This window comes from Lissotriton helveticus, chromosome 1_2 (genome assembly GCF_964261635.1).
Source record: "Lissotriton helveticus chromosome 1_2, aLisHel1.1, whole genome shotgun sequence".
Taxonomy (NCBI): domain Eukaryota; kingdom Metazoa; phylum Chordata; class Amphibia; order Caudata; family Salamandridae; genus Lissotriton; species Lissotriton helveticus.
Window position 1 is genome coordinate 178778715 of NC_136058.1, and position 19480 is coordinate 178798194.

Here is a 19480-nt window from a genome sequence, read left to right on the forward strand (position 1 = left end):
AGTTGCGTGCCGGGGGGCTGTTGATAGAAACCCCCCCCATCCCTGTTTGGGCCTGAGGAGGCCAGGGGCTGCACTTTGAAACCCAGTCGGCCGCAGTCGCCAGATTCTCCCCAAGTGCCAACAGACCAAGCCCCTAGTGAAGCCTGGAGCTAGTGGTGAGGTGGCGTTGGCATGCGCCGATGCGGACCGGTCTGTGGATGAGGGACAAAGCCACCAGACAGGTGAGTGAAGCAGGAGAGATGGTCGGATGAGCACCTTTTGAGTGAGGTGAACCACAGGTCGTTGGGGACCTGTTGGAGATGTCCATGAGGCTCCGCTTTGGACGTTGTGGAAGCTGGACTGACTGGAGCACCTGACTTGTTCTGATCTGTGGCCCTTGGTATCCTGTTGTGGACTAAGAGCACTGTGACATTGGGCCACTCTTTTCTTCCCTCCCCCCTGCATTAAGAGATGCCAACTCCGGTGTGGGTTGCAACGCTGGTGTCATGGCAACCCGGAAGAGAGCCTGAGAGCTGTGGGGTGGTGATTTGCCTGTGCGAGGAAGGGCTGCGAGACCCTTGCCCCTGTTGGGAAAGAAAAGGACCCAATACCTCCCCAGCAGGGCAAGATTGACCACTATACGAAGATGGTGGGGCCCCATGGGGAGGGCTCTGTCAACTCACCCATGATGCCTGATAACGCAGTGCTATTAGCAGCAAAATCGACTTCCAGAGAATCCTTAGAATGAAAAATTGGGGAAGTGCACTTCGAGGTGTCACTCCTCTGACATGACCTACGAAATGTGATTGAGTGAGTTTCCACAGCTAATGGCAGAATCTTGGACCTTGAAATAGCTGTCCAAACCCTTACGCGAGGGGGTTGCAATGGTCAAAGGGGCCCACAAAGGACCCTGCCTGGAAAATTGACAATGCTGAAAACAGAGCACGCAGAAATAATCTGCGCCCAGTGGGATTTCTGGAAGGTGTTGAGAGAGGTGATATGTTGGGATCCCTAGACCAATGGCTTCGCTCCACCTTTCCACCAGAAACATTCTCCTCCTCTTTTGTTATTGGAAGGGCCCACAGAGGACTTAGCAGGAGCCACAGCCTGAAGCTTCCTCTTAACTGGTCATTGCCCTCTCCATGAACTTTCAAGAACAAAATATGATCTTTAAGGAGGCCAGACATAAAGGGTAATTAAATAGGATACCTCCACAATCATGATCTTTCCAGACTGCTCTAGGGAGGTGCAGAAACAAAGGTGGACATACAATGAATTCAAGGCCAAGCTCTGCGCTCTAAGGTTGCAATATATGCTCTTATTCCGGGCAAAGCTTAAAGTACTCCTCCAAGAAAAGGCCTTTATATGTAATTCTACGGAGGAGGCATGGCAATGGCTAAAGGAACAACCCCAACTTAAACCGGCACATGAGCGGTCAGGGTTGGATAATCAACAGGAGGAACCCAGGGCACGAACCAAGCTCTGGCACACAGTGAAAAGGAAGAAATCACAGAGGAGACTGGATGGCTGGAGAGTCACTCCGCTGCCCGGCAGCGCTCATAGGCGTGGAGGAGAGACAAGTGATTCTGAGGGGGACTTACCACCCTGTTGTGCCGCACACACTTGGGGGATTGGAGGGGTCACAGCCCGGCACACCACGTACGATGGAGATGAACAATGCTCGGATGGTGCTACACTGAACCCTGAACTGGAGGACAAGCCAAAGGTGAACTGGTTGATTCCTAAAAAACAGGTATTTCTGGATGAGCCCAAGATGGCTGAACTGGGTGAAGGATTGGGGGTGTTATCATGGAGGGCCCCCCTACATAGTGACCCTTGGGGTGCTCGTAGTGCTTTTTATTAATCTCCTGGTGGGCGAGACTTTGCAGGAGAGACTGAGAGATCTCTAGTGCAATTGCTGCAGTTGTGTTTGGGGGTTTGGGGTGGGCAACAGACCTCTCAAGCCTTGGTCACGAGTAGGTGTGATTTTGAAAATGTGGTTGTGTACTCGTGGAGGGGGGTGGAGGGTAGGCTGGGGGAGATTGGGATAGGGAGAGATAGGTTTTGTGTTTAATATGTTTTTTTTCTGGTTTACAGAAGGGGAAGGTTGGAGCAGAGGCATCACAAATTGATACATGGTACAAAAATGTATGGGTACTGTTCCAAAAACGTACCAATGGCACAAACCAGTTTCTTAGATAACATACAATATTCTGTTTTAACATGGCATGTCAATGGGCTGGGGAACAAGAACAAACGTGGGGCAGTAGTGCAATAAATCTGCCGCCTAAAGCCTGACATAGTTCTTCTCTAGGAAATTCACCTCCTAGGGGCACAATGTCGATTTCTGAGCAAGGAAGCATACACACATCACTTTGGCACTGATGGGTTTCACCTTGGGATCCAGGAACTATACTGATTTTTAAAAATCCTCCCTTTCAGGTAATGCGCACATAGATTGATTCACACGGCAGGTATGTGGGGGTCCAGGGTCTTTGGGGCAAACCAGATATTTCCATGATGAGTGTCTATGCACCCCCTCCAACTGCAAGCACCCACACTTGAGAAGGTAGCGGTATACTACTGGAAACAACCTCTTCTTTACACATTATAGGCAAGGATTTCAATGATGTCTTTGCTCATGATATGGAACGTTCCGGGTCCACTGCGGTGCCCGCAGAAATACTCCTCTTGCACGGTTTGTGTCCATGCTGGGTCAGTCAGATCTGTGGAGACACCACCACCAAGAGGCGAGATGTTCCTCATATTTTCAGGGTCATATGGAGTCTTCTCCAGACTGGACTATGTGTTTTCCCCAGGAGGGGAGATAGATAGTGTAGCAAGGGCTAATTATCTGGCACAGGGTTTTTCAGACCACTCACCCCTCTTGGTCTCTGTGGGCAGGAAGCAGCCGCAACCACGTGTTAGCTGGAAATTGAACCCTTGGGGACTGGGGGACATGACAGTGGCCTTGGAGCTCCAGATAGACACAGTACTGTCCTATGAGAGACATATAAAAAGATCTTTAGGGATCTAGCTCAAAACTTTATTGTGCAAAAAACAGAAGGGGTTGAGGAGATTGAGGCAATAGCACATCAACTTTTGCTAGAGAGCTACCCCGGGACACTGGTAGATCCGCTTGTCCTTAGAAAGATTGAAAAATTACATACCGACTACCGCAACCTAGCACAGAGGGATGGACAGAAACAAATGCTAGCCACACTCCATTGATTATACGAATGGAAGACAAAGCGGTAAGCTGCTGGCATGGTTGAGGTGGAAGGAAACAAACATCCGTTGGGTGGAGGGCATCACAGACCTTTGCTGGGGAAACGCATGTAATGGATGGCCAAATTGCAGACGAATTTGCCCAGTACTATGAGTTGTTCTATAAAGCATGTCCACTGACAGACACCGACCAAATCATAGAATACCTTAACACTTTGACTACTCCAGTGGTGTTAGACGAGAGGAGGGACAAATAATGCTCATGGAGGTTCAAGCTGCTATTATGATACTAAAATCAAGCAAAACCATGAGTCCTAACGGTATCCCGGCAGAGTTTTATAAGAGCTATGTCAGGCTCCTAGAGCACTATTTGTTGAATCTCTTCGCGAGGCTCGGGACCTGACCTTCAACATGCTGATTTCACGGAGAGCTTTAAAGAGGGTGAGCCTAGAAATAGTTGTGAGTCATACCGTCTGATCTCCTTGTTGAATATTAAAGCAAATATACTACCTACGAGAAGCAGATTAAATGAAATATATATATATACAGGGTATGTACTCGCTATACGCAATCTGTGTAATTAGTAACAATATAGATGTCCATCAGTGAACTGGTGCTAGTTATGGCTTAATTGCTGATTTCGGATATTTGACTGGTTGTGGAATGGTGTAGAGGTACTCACAATTGATTGATTGTGTAGGTACTCACAAACTGTTGAAGCTTTGCAGACACAACAGGTTTGAGAACGGTGCATAGCTGATAAAAATGTGCAGTCCAACAGGACTAAAACATCTCGGTGCTTGGCTCTCAGTCGAAGCATAAGACGAGCAAGGCCATATCACAGCCCAAATAGGGATGGCACACTAGGACACTAGTAACAGGAAGATAAGTCTTGAGCACACTAGACAGGCCCTCCCTTTTTTGATGGTGACTAGAGAACGGGATTGGGGGGGCATACTGACATAAGGAAAACAGGGCCTGTGCTACTGGTGGAAAAATGCATCCTTCATGGAAAAGTGACTCCCAGCACTCATGCCGTTTGTGAAAAAGGTTGGTTTACTTGGAAGCAAGCAGAGCTCACAGTACATCAACATTTGACATAAAGGAATGTTCTACAAATCCTTACCAGCATACCAACAATTAACTCTAATCCGTATTTCCTCCCCTAAATAATTACCCACTCCAATAGGCTCTAATGCCCCTACTGCTCCTTTAAACATCAAACTGCCAAAATGTCAACCTAACAATCCCCAATTTCCTGTTTGTCAATCCTAAAATACCCATCCGCTACCTTTGCTGAGTCTGCATTTGTCCTTGTCAATGTTTTGTCACGATAACTGCAACCTGTATCAAACGTGCTGTGTGTAGTGCATCGAAAAACTTAACTTTTATAATAATCCCGGTTGCTACCACCTCCAGTCTTCCAGCAGTGGAGACCTGCTTGCAAAATGCCTGATTGCCCCCCAGCCCCACCCCCTCATTCGGCATACAATAGCCTTTTCATTTCAATATTTACCTTTGAAGTGCATTCAAGGCAAATTTCGTGGGATTTACCTTGAGTCAGGTGAAAGGGCAGCCATTTTGAAAGCTTGACCATAAAAGCCAGGCCCTCCAGCCACACACTTACTTGACTCTGTAACACCTGGCTGGCAGGAAGTCTTGCTCAGTTACCTGAACTCCTGGATCCAACCAGGTAAGAGCTTAACATGGTGATTCGATTCTCCTTCCAAGATGGCGGCTGCCCGTGTGGGGGAGATCAACCCTGTAAAAAGAGAGACAAAAATAACAGGGTTAGTGACCCACGTCTATTTCAGAGCCATGCAACAGATTAAGGACAAGGTTCATGTTGCAATAATTTTAGAATAATTTCAGAACAATTTATTTGCACTATGAAATCCAAAAGACAAAGAACTCTGAGCATGAGCTTTTGATTTGGCTGACGATTAAATTGGTTGTCGAGCGCTCCAATCCCTCGTGGGAGTTCAATGCCAACTAAAACTTTAAAGACTTTAAATGCTTCAGCCTCTAAAATAAGGGTTAATTGACAAGCATTGTTAGCCCAATTAGAAAATTCAGAGAAAAGGGAAACTTTCTCTATGCTGTTGCTAATTAACCAGGAGACAAACTGTACTTTCGCCAACAGGACAAGAATCACCTTATCAAGTCAGTTGTCAATAGGCTATTCATGAATCTAGAATGAATGATAATTGTAACAACGTGTATTAGTTAAAATACTCTGTTAACATTGAACTTAATCTTTGCACAGGGACTGTTTTTTAAAAACATTTTATTTATAGGATTTTAAGGGGTGGGGCTCAAAGTTGATTACAGCTTAGGAGAAAGGGAAATGAAAGAGCAATATCATCACATTGGCATCATGGGTGTTGTACAGGGTTCACACATTACAATCGTAAGAAGGAACATGAGAACATTAAGCACACAGGTTATTGCTTTACAGAGTCATCAATCAGGCACATGCCAAAGAGCTCATCTTCATCTTCATTACTCCCGGATGTACTATCTGAAGAAAAAAATGCCTCAAGCCGCACTTTTTGCAGAGTATCCGGCATGGTGATAGTCAGGTTACTCTTGTCCCTGTTCCTTTTAGCGTAGGTCTTGAACGGCAGCCAAATTCTTTCAAACTTATGCATCTAGTCCATAAATTGCATGGTCAAGTGTTTCATAGCATATATGTGGCACACCTTAGCCCACCATAGTGAAGGGCTTGATGGGAAAGGGTTCTTCTATCAGGAATATACACCAGGCTTGTATCATTTGTAGACATCCCCACGGTCTTAGGATAAATCATGTTATGGTCTCTGAGAAACCTTAAATGTGTTATCTTGTTTTACCAAGGCTTATTGGGCACCTTTGTATAATGTGTATAATTAAAGCATGCTATAATTTTTCTTTATTTTATTGTTACTTCATCACAGATTATTAAGAAGCATTATGCATATCATGTTATTTTGCCCGTTCTGTGAAATGACCAGATTCATGATTCATTCAAGTGTGCGTGAAACTAAAGACGTGTAAAAACATTGAAAATACATTGTTTATTGTTGCCAAGGGAAACGATCACCTGAAGCAGCAACGTTGTCAGGCACGTTGCTACAACACGACTGGTTACGCCCTTCAGATTGGCTATAAATAGCCATGCCCCGCAGCAGTCCTCGTTTGGCTTTTTGATTCTGTGGCGTTTGGTTGTGCGGACTTCCTCAGATTCCGCCCACTGTCACTGCAGCAAGTTTAATTACGCTTAGCATTTCTTTTGTGTTCAGGACTCGCGAACCTTTATGTGATAATGGGGCATTGATTATTTGGTGACTTTAAGAAGTTACTGAGAGTGACTTTAATTGACATTTGGGATTCAATGCTAATATGGGTTGTAAGACTTACTCTTTGGGCATTTGATGTTAATTTGCCTGCTTGAAAATAAATCGAATGATTCTAGGTTCAAGGAAGATCCCCCTTATGTAAAAGGTGAAAGCATGAAAATAATCTAAGCCTGAAAGTAATCAAAGAGATTTTAAGTGCACATTAGAAGTATATGTATACGTTTAATACAGATGCTCTCTTTGTTTTCTAGAATCTTTTGCTCAGTTCTAAACCCAATTTGCTTTTCCATGGGTCATTGTGTTCCCAATGAGAGGGTCAACGTTATTGTGTCATTTTGGTGAAGTGAACATGTGCAACAATGCTATAGAGGTAATTCATGTTGACGTATTGGCCTAATAACATTAGGAACATTGTAGTATAAATTAGTGGTTTAACAAATCCTTTTTCCCTTAGCACTGAACAAAAGCTACATCTACCTTCCCAGGACACGGAGCTTGGCTGGTCCACGTGGTAGATCGTGGCAGTGTTTTTTCTTCTCTTCTCTCTCTCATCCCAAATCCCCTACCTTCCTGAAACATCTGCTAGGGCTCCTGTTCAATCAGTAGTTCTGAGAGTTGTTCTGGTGGGTTGAGGAACTATCATCGCCCCAATGCAGGTGATCCTGCATTTCAGGTCAGTGGACGGAGTCTCATCTCACATAAAGCCAAGCCACGACATTAAATTCTGCTTGGGCGATGGATGCTCCGGTGATGATACTATTCCTTTACAGGATATGGCCTTTAAAGATTTACGACGAGAGGTAGCTGCTTTAAAACAGGAAAATCATACATTACAGTGCGAGTTACAGCAATATAAGCTTCGAGAATCTCCTCAGGATAATACCACTGTTAGACCCAAAATGGTAATTCAACCACCACATTTCCAGTTCTCCTCCACAAGCACAGATACATCGGGGGTTCAGCCAATTAATGTCACAGTCACCATACAAACTCCTGTTCCTTTGGCTCCCCCGAACAATTTTTTGGGGATCAAATGAAATATAACATTTTCATGAACCAGTGTCAACTGCACTTTCTTTGTCGGCCTACTGTGTTCCCTGGTGATGCAGCCAAGGTGGCATTTGTTCTCTCATATCATGGAGGGACTGCGGCCACATGGTCAATTCCATTTGTAGAACGGGATGATCCACTATTACATGATTTAGGACGTTTTAAAGAAACTATGTGTAAGCTCTTTGCTAAACACCAGTTCATCCAGGCAAGCAACAACGAGTTGTTGAATTTCATCAGGGAAATAAAGATTTATTATCTTATATCACCTCTTTCAACCAGTTAACTGCTGAAATCGAATGGCCAGATGAAAAGATAACATCGCTTTTTTATTGTGGTCTTCAGGATAAGTAAAAGGACGTACTTGCCCAAATTGTAGATCCCCCTTCAGATTGTGCAGAATTAATCGATCTGGTGGTCTGGCTGGATCATCGCCTGGGGGTACGAAGGGGCAACAAAACTCGTGGGGATATAGCACGAGTGGTACTAGTAAAACATGAGAAAAAAGAATCCCCTAGTACTAGTTCTTCTTCCGATTCTTCAGAGCCTATGCACATCGGTAGTATTAGAGGACCACTTTCTAAGGATGAGAAAGATCATAGACGTTGTTTAAATTTATGTTTGTATTGTGGATGCCCTGGTCATTTTGCACGAGATTGTTCCGCAAAACCAATTCCACGAAAGACAATAGGGTTAACTAATGTCTCAGAAACACTACTGTAGGAAAACTCCCTGGCCCGATAAGGATAGAGGCCCCCTTATCGAGCATTTCTCACAAACAGGCTCATGTCATTATCTGGCTAACACTATGACACCCACACCACAGCATCTTACTTTAATAGTGACGTTGCTTTTGCCACCCAAGTATGGAAGGTAATACCCATCCTATTGGATTCTGCAGCTACAGGAAACTATGTAGATATTGGGTTGGCAAAAACTCTGAATATTCCCATAATAAAAAAAGAAATTCCTGAATCAGTTTGGGCTGTGGATGGGTCAGAGTTATCTTCTGGTATGATCCTCCATCAGACAGCACCCTTAACCATGATCTGTGCCGATGGGCACTCCGAGCAGATTCAGTTTGATCTCATAGACAGCACAGTGTTTGGGGCTATATTAGGCATCCCATGGCTTCAAGTCCACAATCCGAAGATTGCCTGGGTGAAACGCACAGGCACATTAGATTCCACATATTGTTGTCATAAATGTTATGCAGATAGACAACAACCCATCACACCCCTACATTACACTCGAGACTCCTGAACCTGTACTCAAGGAAGAAAGCGCAACTTCCTTGCCTACCATATATGAGGACTTTCACAATGTGTTTTCCAAACAACAAGCAACTAAATTGCCTCTGCATCGGTATTATGACTTGGTTCCTGGAGCCAAGTTACCATGTAGTCGAGTGTACGCTCTATCTGAACCTGAAACTCAATATTTAAAGGAATATTTAGACAACCTGTTACTAAAAGGGTTCATTAGACATTTCACTTCACCTGTTAGTTCACCACTCTTCTTCGTCCCAAAAAAGAATCACAAATCCGTGCCTGCATTGATTATTATGTCATTAACAAGGTCACTATAAAAAAGGTTCCCTCTAACCTTGATACTGGTCTTACTGGATCAAGTACAAATTCTACCATTTTTACTGAATTGGATTTGCGGGTGCCTACCACCTGATTAGAATGAAGGACAGAGACGAATGGAAAACCGCCTTTCAGACAAAATTTGGTCTTTTCAAATATACAGTGATGCCCTCCGAATTGTGCAATGCACCCGCATCATTTACATTTTTATTAATGAAGTGTTGCAGGAGTTTTTGGATGTCTTTGTGATCTGTTACATCGATGATTTCCTGATTTATTCATCCTTGAATTGAGCACATTGACCATGTTTGGGCGGTATTACAGTGAATGAGAGAACACCACCTGTTCGCTAAATTAGACAAGTGTGTCTTCCATGCTAACAATATTAAATTTTTGGGTTATGTAATATCACCTAATGGTATAGCTATGGATCAGTAGAAATTACAAGCTATCTTGAGATGGGAAACCCCAAGATCAGGAAAAGACATCCAGTAATTCCTGGGCTTCACAAATTTCTAACGGCTTTTTATTCCCCAGTTATCTTCGGTAGTCTCTCCAATTACCCATCTGCTTAAAAAGGGGGTTCAGTTTAACTGGTCCCCAGCAGCAGAACAAGCTTTCCAGACACTGAAAAAAGCCTTTACAGAAGCACACATATTGCACCATCCTGATCCAACACAGCGTTTTTTTGTGGAAGTTGAAGCCTCCCAGACAGCCGTCGGAGGAATTCTCTCTCAGAGGGATCCCAACTCTGGGCATTTACATCCTGTCGCCTATTTTTCGAAAAAACTCTTGCCGGCCGAACAACATTATATGGTCGCTGAGCGTGAACTGTTGGGCATTAAGCTTGCGTTCCATGAGTGGCGACCTTATTTACTGGGAACCCATCATACTGTGACTATTTACTCTGATCACCGTAACTTACATTTATACCAAAATGTTAAGGCCTTGACCCCACGCCAACTATGTTGGCTTTTATTTTTTAACAAATTTGACTCCATAATTACTTATAGACCAAGCAAAGACCAACAGAAATCGGACACATTATCACATCTAAATTATCCCAATCCTGAACTCAATACAACCTCATCCAGTCCCATTATTCTGGAACATAAAAGGGTTGCTCTCTGCACCCCTCAAGATTTTTTAACACAAGAATAAAAAGCACAACAGAAAGAGCCCCAACCTCCGGAAACCGCTAAGAAAGGGGGTCTATTGTATTTCAAAAATCGTCTATACATCCCTACACAAGAGTTACATGACACTGTGTTCCATTGGACTCATGACACCGTCCTAGCAGGACATCCTGGTCCTGAAAAACCCCTGAAATTATGTCAATGAAATTTCTGGTGGCCAACATTGATCTCTGTTGTAACGATTTATGTTCACACTTGTCCAAACTGCGTGCAATCTAAGATTCACATGTTGCACCATCTTTTTTTTTACAGCTCATGCCCATACCACCTGCACCTTGGCATACTTTAATTATAGACTTTGTCACTAATCTACCTGTGTCCAATGGATATTCTATCACATGGGTGATGGTGGCTTATTTAACTACAATGGCACATTTTCTCCCCTTGAAACACTTGCCATCTGCCAAAGAGCTGACAAAATTGTTAATACAACATATTGTTAAGACACATGGATTGCCCACAACTATTATATCTGATCGGGATCCACAATTCATCTCCAAGTTTTGGCATAGTTTTTGTTCTTCTATGAATATTGATCTCCGTCTGTCCTCTGCCTATCACCTACAGACTGATGGACAGACGGAAAGACTTAACCAAGCAATGGAACAAACCTTACGTTGTTTCATTACTACATGGACAACTGAGTGGGATAAGGCGTTACCCATGGTAGAGTTTGTGTACAACAACACAGTCCATTCTACTAGTGGTGTTTCACCATTCTATTGCCTGCATGGCTATCATCCTCGAATGCTCCCCATAGTATAAATGTCTGGTGCTGAGCTGATTCCCGCAGAAAACGATCATCACAAAAACCTAACACATATTCAGACACAGGTTAAACAACACCTAGCAGTATATCAACAACAAGTGAAAAGTCAGGCAGACAAACACAGGCAACCTGCCCCTCATTATGCCATAGGGGACAGATATGGATCTCTAAAAAGAACCTACGTCTCGCTGGGACCCGCAAACTTCACCCGAGGTACCTAGGTCCATTTAAAATCACTAAACTGGTTAATCCCATCACAGTAGAGCTGTCTATCCCTGCTGATTTCCAGATAAACCCAGTTTTTCACATCTCCTTAATACGACCTTATGTTTCCACCACTCATATTGGTCCACCACCTCCTCCCCTCAAAGTACATGGTGAATAGGAATGTGAGGTGGCCAAAGTATTGTACTCTAAAAGAATACAAGGCATTTTACCTTATTTATTGGCATGGAAAGGGTATAGACCTGAAGAAAGTTCATGGCAACCTGCTTCATCTGTCCATGCCCTTCGGTAGTCTCTCCAATTACCCATCTGCTTAAAAAGGGGGTTCAGTTTAACTGGTCCCCAACAGAAGAACAAGCTTTCCTGACACTGAAAAAAGCCTTTTCAGAAACACACATATTGCACCATCCTGATCCAACACAACAATTTTTTGTGGAAGCTGAAGCCTCCCAGACAGCCGTTGGAGGAATTCTCTCTCAGAGGGATCCCAACTCTGAGCATTTACATCCTGTCACCTATTTTTCTAAGAAACTCTTGCCGGCCGAACAACATTATATGGTCGCTGAGCGTGAACTGTTGGGCATTAAGCTTGCGTTCCAGGAGTGGCGACATTATTTACTGGGAGCCGGTCATACTGTGACTATTTACTCTGATCACTGTAACTTACATTTCTACCAAACTGTTAAGGCATTGACCCCAAGCCAACTATGTTGGCTTTTATTTTTTAACAAATTTGACTTCATAATTACTTATAGACCAAGCAAAGACCAACAGAAATCGGACACATCACATCTAAATTATCTCAATCCTGAACTCAATACAACCTCATCCAGTCCCAATATTCTGGAACATAAGAGAGTTGCTATCTGCACCCCTTAAGATTTTTTAACACAAGTACAAAAAGCACAACAGAAAGAGCCTCAACCTCCTGAAACCACTAAGAAAGGGGGTCTATTGTACTTCAAAAATCGACTATACATCCCTACACAAGAGTTACATGACACTGTGTTCCTGTCAGGATTGCCCTCACCTACAGAAGTCCGCCGCTGAGTGCGTGATCCGGCTATACCAATCTGTGCCGCTGGGACCACAACTACCAGCATGCCTAGAGTGGAGCCAGCGCGGAACAGACACGCCTACATAAGCAGGTAGCAGCGAGGACGCAGCGTCGGATATTTGTATCCCTGCCGACATCGCACTGCAGTCATAGGACCCGTTCTCAAGGATTCCCATAGCCGGAGAAGACCGTAGGACCCCGAGGACAGATTGAGCGGACGCTCTCTGACCCCAGTTTTTGAACCGGCTTCACCCGTAGCGGAGACGCACACCAAGGAGGTGTTTGCCGCGTCTCAGCTAAAGAAGACGTAGTGAGCGCGGTAAGCATTTGGAGCCCCCGCTGAACAAGGGGGATTGAAGGTTGTCTTCTGACCCCTTTGACGACCCGTTCACCCGCCGCAACTGAGACGCACACCGCGGAGGTGAATGCCGCGTCTCAGCAGAAGAGGCGTGTGGCCGATGAAAGGACAGGGCACGTTGAGCGGCTGCTCCTTGCCCTGCTACTCCTTCTGGATAGCGATACCTTGAACAAGGCAACAGTTACTGAGACGCACCCCACGGAGGTGGTTGCCGCGTCTAATTTGGAAGCACACGGTTCTAGAAGTTAGACACGGGTTTGGTTATAGAGTGGTGCAGGTAGAGCGGCTGTTCCCTGACCCAGAACAAGAACGGAAGGTAGAGTGCCCGGCTGGGCATTCCCTCGTTCTGTAACTGCCTATTAGCCCCGTGGATGACCAGGAACTGATCCCAAGGTACCGCACCCACCACAGCAGTCGAGCGCCATTGTCGGCCGCTTCTTAGCACAGTGTCCTTCGTTGGTGAACACCGAGACCGGTGTTCATGCGAAGGACGGTGAGACCATCCAGGTGCTGTGATTGGGTATCGTTGTTGTTTTCATAATTTTGTGTACAGTATGTGTTGCATACGTTTTGCTTTGTTCTTTACCTTTGGCCATTAAATTGGTAAAGTTCTTTAATCCTTGTCTGTTGTCTTACGTACTTTCGAGCTTTCCCCGATCCCGGGAACATCAGGTGGTTACAGTTCCATTGGACTCATGACACCGTCCTAACAGGACATCCTGGTCCTGAAAAAACACTGGAATTCTGTCAATGAGATTTCTGGTGGCCAACATTGATCTCTGATGTAACGAATTATGTTCACACTTGTCCAACCTGCGTACAATCTAAAGATTCACATGTTGCAACAGCTATTTTTTTTACAGCTCATGCCCATACCACCTGCACCTTGGCATACTTTAATTATGGACTTTGTCACTAATCTAACTGTGTCCAATGGATACTCTATCATATGGGTAATAGTGGATTATTTAACTAAAATGGCGCATTTTCTTCCCTTGAAACACTTGCCATCTGCCAAAGAGCAGACAAAATTATTTATACAACATATTGTTAAGACACATGGATTGCCCACAACTAATATATCTGATCGGCATCCACAATTCATCTTCAAGTTTTGGCATAGTTTTTGTTCTTCTATGAATATTGATGTCCGTCTGTCCTCTGCCTATCACCTACAGACTGATGGACAGACGGAAAGACTTAACCAAGCAATGGAACGAACCTTACGTTGTTTCATTACTACCTGGACAACTGAGTGGGATAAGGGGTTACCCATGGTAGAGTTCATGTACAACACTGTCCATTCTGCTACTGGTGTTTCACCTTTCTATTGCATGCATGGTTAACATCCTTGAATGTTCCCCATAGTATAAATGTCTGGTGCTGAGCTGATTCCCGCAGTCAAAGATCATCATAAAAACCTAACACATATTCAGACACAGGTTAAACAACACCTAGCAGTATATCAACAACAAGTGAAAAGTCAGGCAGACAAACACAGGCAACCTGCCGCTCATTATGCCATAGGGGACAGGTATGGCTCTCTAAAAAGAACCTACGCCTCGCTGGGCCCCGCAAACTTCACCCGAGGTTCCTAGGTCCATTCAAAATCACTAAACTGGTTAATCCCGTCACAGTAGATCTGGCTCTCCCTGCTGATTTCCAGATACACCCAGTTTTTCACGTCTCCTTAATACAACCTTATGTTTCCACCACTCATATTGGTCCACCATCTCCTCCCCTCAAAGTACATGGTGAATATTGCCCTAGATGTGGGGTGGGGAGGGCGGGTTTCCTACACTTGGCGTGGGAATGTCCTTTAGTTCAGGAATTCTGGAGGAGGGTGGTGGTGTACATTACCCGAGCCTCGCATCTTAGGCTCCTTCTAGACCCACTCCACTGTCTGCTGGCATTGGTGCCTAAGCCTAAAAAGAAGGGACTATCTTATAAATTCCTGCAACTCTTACTGGTTCTGGCGAGGAGGCGGGTGGCCATCACTTGGATGGGTCAGAGGGCACCTGAGATTCCTCATTGGCTGAGGGACGCAAAGGAATGGGCCTTAGCGGAGGAGTCACACATGCAACGCACTCGCAAAGATGGGAAGCTCCAAGATGATTTGCTCACCTGGAGAACACTGTGCATGGAGGGGCTGGCGGAGGATGATTCGGATGCTACCAGTGCTGAATTGTTTTCTTCTGCGTCCTCGGAGTCTGACGGTGGGGAGGAGGGGGCTGAAGGGGGGTGTTTAGAGACAATATAGAGGTCCCCTGCGGCCACGCCAATATTCTTTACTAGGTATGCCTGTAACTAGCTGTGATTCCCATAGGTCCCGACTGAGCTGTACTGGCTGCGACCTGCCTGACCCTCACACGGATCTCCTGCTTTATTCGGATCAGCACTAGAAATGCCACTACTGGGGTACTTAGTTATTGTTAAATTGTTACGTAGTATAAGGATGCGAAATACGAAAACTGAGCGAAGACACTGATAAGTTTTTGATATATTTGGAGCACAATTGCAATTTTCCCTACTGTTATACATGTCTTATTCCTGCGCCGCCCAGCCTCCGGGATGTGGGCCGTCTATGGCTGTGTATTGTCATTGGGACTGCTTGTTCCTGTCGTTTACATATCAACGGTATTACTGACTGTATGCCTTTTTAATATCTTCGCTGTAATAAAAATATGTTTAAAAAAAAAAAAGTACATGGTGAATGGGAATGTGAGGTGGCCAAAGTATTGTACTCCAAAAGAATACAAGGCATTTTACCTTATTTATTGGCATGGAAAGGGTATAGACCTGAAGAAAATTCATGGGAACCTGCTTCATCTGTCCATGCCCTTCGGCTGGTTCGACATTTCCACCAGCAAAATTCCTCCAAACCACATCCAGTATGAGGGTTTTTAAGGGGGAGGACTGTCCGGAATACACACCAGGCCTGTATCATTTGTAAACATCCCCACGGTCTTAGGATAAATCATGTTATCATATAATTTCATTTATAAAGCACCTGGCTACACCGACTGGTGTGTCCCAGCTCTACAGAAAACAGCTGCATGCGGGGTAGGGCCGGTAGGCATGGCTCGCACCAAGTAAAGCCAGGTTTTCAAGCCTCTTCTGAACACACTTCCAGATGTTTCTTCACGCAACAAAGGCTGCCAAATAGCCAAATGAGCGTGCACCCATCTTGGCCCTTTTTAATTTTTGAAACTTTGAGTAGATGCGCTCCTGTTGACCTCAACTGACGGGTAGGATTGTAAGGGGTCAGGAGATCATGCAGGTAGCTGGGTCCTTTTCCCTGTAGACTCTGGTGACAAAAGCACAAAGCTTTAAAAAGAATTATTTAAAAAGAATTATTTTGCAAACAGGTAACCAGTGAAGGGTATCAAGGGCTTTCGAGGCGGAAGCTCTCCTGGGTAGATTCAGAACTAGGCATGCTGCCACATTCTGAATGCGCTGCAGCCGCTGCATGCTTCCTTTCGTTGCTCCCAAATAGAGGACATTTCCATAGTCCAATAGCGATGTAGCAAGAGTGTGGACTAGGGTTTTCCTAGCTGAGGTGGTAAAAATATCCAAGGTTTTCCTTAACATTTTAAGGATACCAAAGCATCTCCCTACAATTCTCCTTGTGTGGGTCTCAAAGGATAGTTTCGAATCGAGTCACCCTCCTAGATTTTTTACTTCTTCTTTAGGTGTGGGCATGGGCCCCAACCTCTGGGGCCACCAAGCCGAACACCAGATGGAGAGGGCTTTCCCTATGATCATAACCTCCGTCTTACTGCCATTCAATTTCAGGCCTTTATTTGACATCCATGAAGCTAGGTCTTTTAGGCAGGAGGAGAACTGGGTTCCTGGCTCGTCTGAGTCCTGAGCTAGAGTGACTTTAAGCTCTGAGTCATCCGCATACGACACTATGGTGATCTTGTGTTTTTCCACAATATCTGCCAGGGGGTGATTTATTTATTTATTTATTTATTTTAAATACGTTTATTAGTAGTCACAAGAGCAGTACATATAGCAAAGCCTACAACCCCGTGGGCCGGCTGCATCATTGCGGTATTACGAGAGAATAAAGGAGCATGGAGGAGGGTGTTCAGTTCCTTCGAATGTAACTTCAGTGAGTGAGCTTTTAATTACAACTTCCATGCCACGTGTGCTCAACATTCAGTTATGCTTTCAAATGACGTCTTGTTTTATCGTTTTTTTATAAGTAAACATTTTAACTCTGCAAACAAAATAGATCTCATCGGTGTGTCCCAATCTTTGGCCGCTCCATCGCGCATCTCTCTGGTATCTACAACACTGAAACCCATGGGTTGTAACATCAGACCATGGAGGTGTGTCAATGGGATAGGGGTTAGTGGTGCACGTGTTCAGTCTGTCTTTGTCGTGGTGTACGACAGCCGTTCAGAGCGGTAGGGCCCCACGGGCTGTCAATGAGGTGTGTGATGTGCCAAACGGCAAATGGTATAGCCATGCTGCATATTGGGGAGACGCCACCTGCTTCCAGTCCCGTGGCCGGACATGTATCCAGGTGAGCCTTCCGGATGTGGCGTGTGAGGAAGACAGGGCTATGTCTGGGAGACAAGAGTCCGAAACAATGAACAAAGGTGTGCGCGTGGGAGGGGAAGTGGTAGGGGAGAGTGTGCCTGTGGGAGCGATGTCACGAAAAAGGGTCTAGGAGGATACTTCAATATGTCATGGATTAGTGGTCCCCCATGTGGGCGGTCGTCCGGGTCCACAGCTAGCTTGTCGGATGTGTGGTGCAGCCGCTACCTGGGGATCTGCCAGGGGGTGATATATAGATTAATAAGGGTTGGGCTAAGAATTGAGCCCCATGGGACCCCTTGTGAGAGTGGCAAGATTTTTGACATATGAGGATGCTTTGCAACCTGGAAGCTGTGGTCCTGTAGAAAGGAACTCATCCACTTTAGCGCTTCTCCATCCACCCCACCTGACCGTAGTCACTGCAGGAACATTTTGTGGGATACTGTGTCAAAGGCTGCACTTAGGCCTAGCAGGACCAAGGCCTCCATCTGGCCGGCATCCACACACCTACACAGTGACTCCGTGGCGAGGAGAAGTGCTTACACAGTCGAGTCGAGTTATGGTCTCTGAGAAACTTTAAATGTGTTATCTTGTTCTTACCAAGGCTTATTGGGTACCTCTGTATAATGTGTATAATCAAAGTATGCTATTATTTTCCTTTATTTTATTGTTACTTTATCAAAGATTATTAGGAAGCATTATGCATATCATGTTATTTTGCCCGTTCTGTGAAATGATCGGATTTATGATTCATTCAGCTGCACGTGAAAAGACGAAAGACGTGTAAAGACATTGAAAAGACACAGTTTATTGTTGATACTACAAGGATAATTCTGGAAGCAATCACGTGAAGCAGCAACGTTGTCAGGCACATTGCTACAACAGGACCGGTTACGCCCTTCGGATTGGCTAGAAATAGCCACGCCCCACAGCAGTCCTCGCTTGGCTTTTTGTTTCTGTGGAATTTGGTTGTGTAGACTCCGGGTTCCTCAGACTCCATCCACTGTCACTTCAGTGCGTCCTTCAGTTGAGGCATCAGCGCGTTGAAGAGTCTTGTTGTCTTAGAATCCTGAATTCCTTCCTGCGGACTGAACAAGCACGCTAAGTGAATATGTTTAATTCCGCTTAGCATTTCTTTTGTGTTCAGGACTCGCAAACTTTTATGTGATAATGGGGCATTGATTGTTTTGTTACTTTAAGAAGTTACAGAGAGTGACTTTAATTGACATTTGGGTTACAATGCTAAAATAGGTCTTAAGACTTACTCTTTGGGCTTTTGATGTTAATTTGCCTGCTTGAAAATAAATTGAAGACTTCTAGGTTCAAGGAAGGTTCCCCTTATGTAAAAGGTGAGACAATGAAAATAAACTAAGCATGAAAATAACCAAAGAGATATTAAGTGTGCATTAGAAGTATACATATAAGTTTAATACGGATGCTCTCTTTATGTTCTAGAATCTGTTGCTCAGTTCTAAACCTAAGTTGCTTTTCCATGGGTAATTGTGTTCCAGATGAGACGGTCAACGTTATTGTATCAATTTGCTGAAGTGCACACGCGCAACAATGCTATAGAGGTAATTCATGTTGTTGTATTGATATAATAACATTAGGAACATTGTAGAGTAGATTAGTGGTTTAACTATTCCTTTTTCCCTTAGCACTGAACAAAAGCTACGTCTACCTTCCCAGAACACGGAGCTTGGCTGGTCCAGGTGGTGGATCGTGGCAGTGTTTTTTCTTCTCTTCTCTCTCTCATCCCAAATCCCTTTCCCTCCTGAAACATTTGCCAGGCCTTCTGTTCAATCAGTAGTGCTGAGAGTTGGTGTAGGTGGGTTGAGGAACTATCATCGCCCCTGCAGACGATCCTGCATTTCAGTGAGTGTCTGGATTCTCATCTCACATCTTCCAAGTGTGGGCTATGGTTAGCCTAGCTTCCAGAAGGAAGAAGGTAAGCATTTTGCCCCTAGAACGCATGTGTGTGTAGACCAGGTCTTCCCTGGCATCTCCCAACAGGTGCACCAATCGGTACATCCGCAAAGTCACCAAGCTAATTTGATTAATAGAGTGTAGCACCTCTGATCAGTTGCATTTTACCTATATGCATTGCTCCCAAATGTGTAAAAAAGGTACCCTTGGCTTCACA

General features: G+C 44.7%; 1 long non-coding RNA gene across 1 annotated transcript in view; it reads right to left on the bottom strand.

The window, feature by feature from the left end:
- LOC144807817 (uncharacterized) overlaps positions 1-19480 on the bottom strand; it is a 60168-nt gene that overhangs the window by 15059 nt on the left and 25629 nt on the right. The window contains exon 2 of the long non-coding RNA XR_013606458.1: positions 4879-4969. This is a non-coding gene — a long non-coding RNA (uncharacterized LOC144807817). The remainder of the gene's footprint in view (positions 1-4878; positions 4970-19480) is intronic.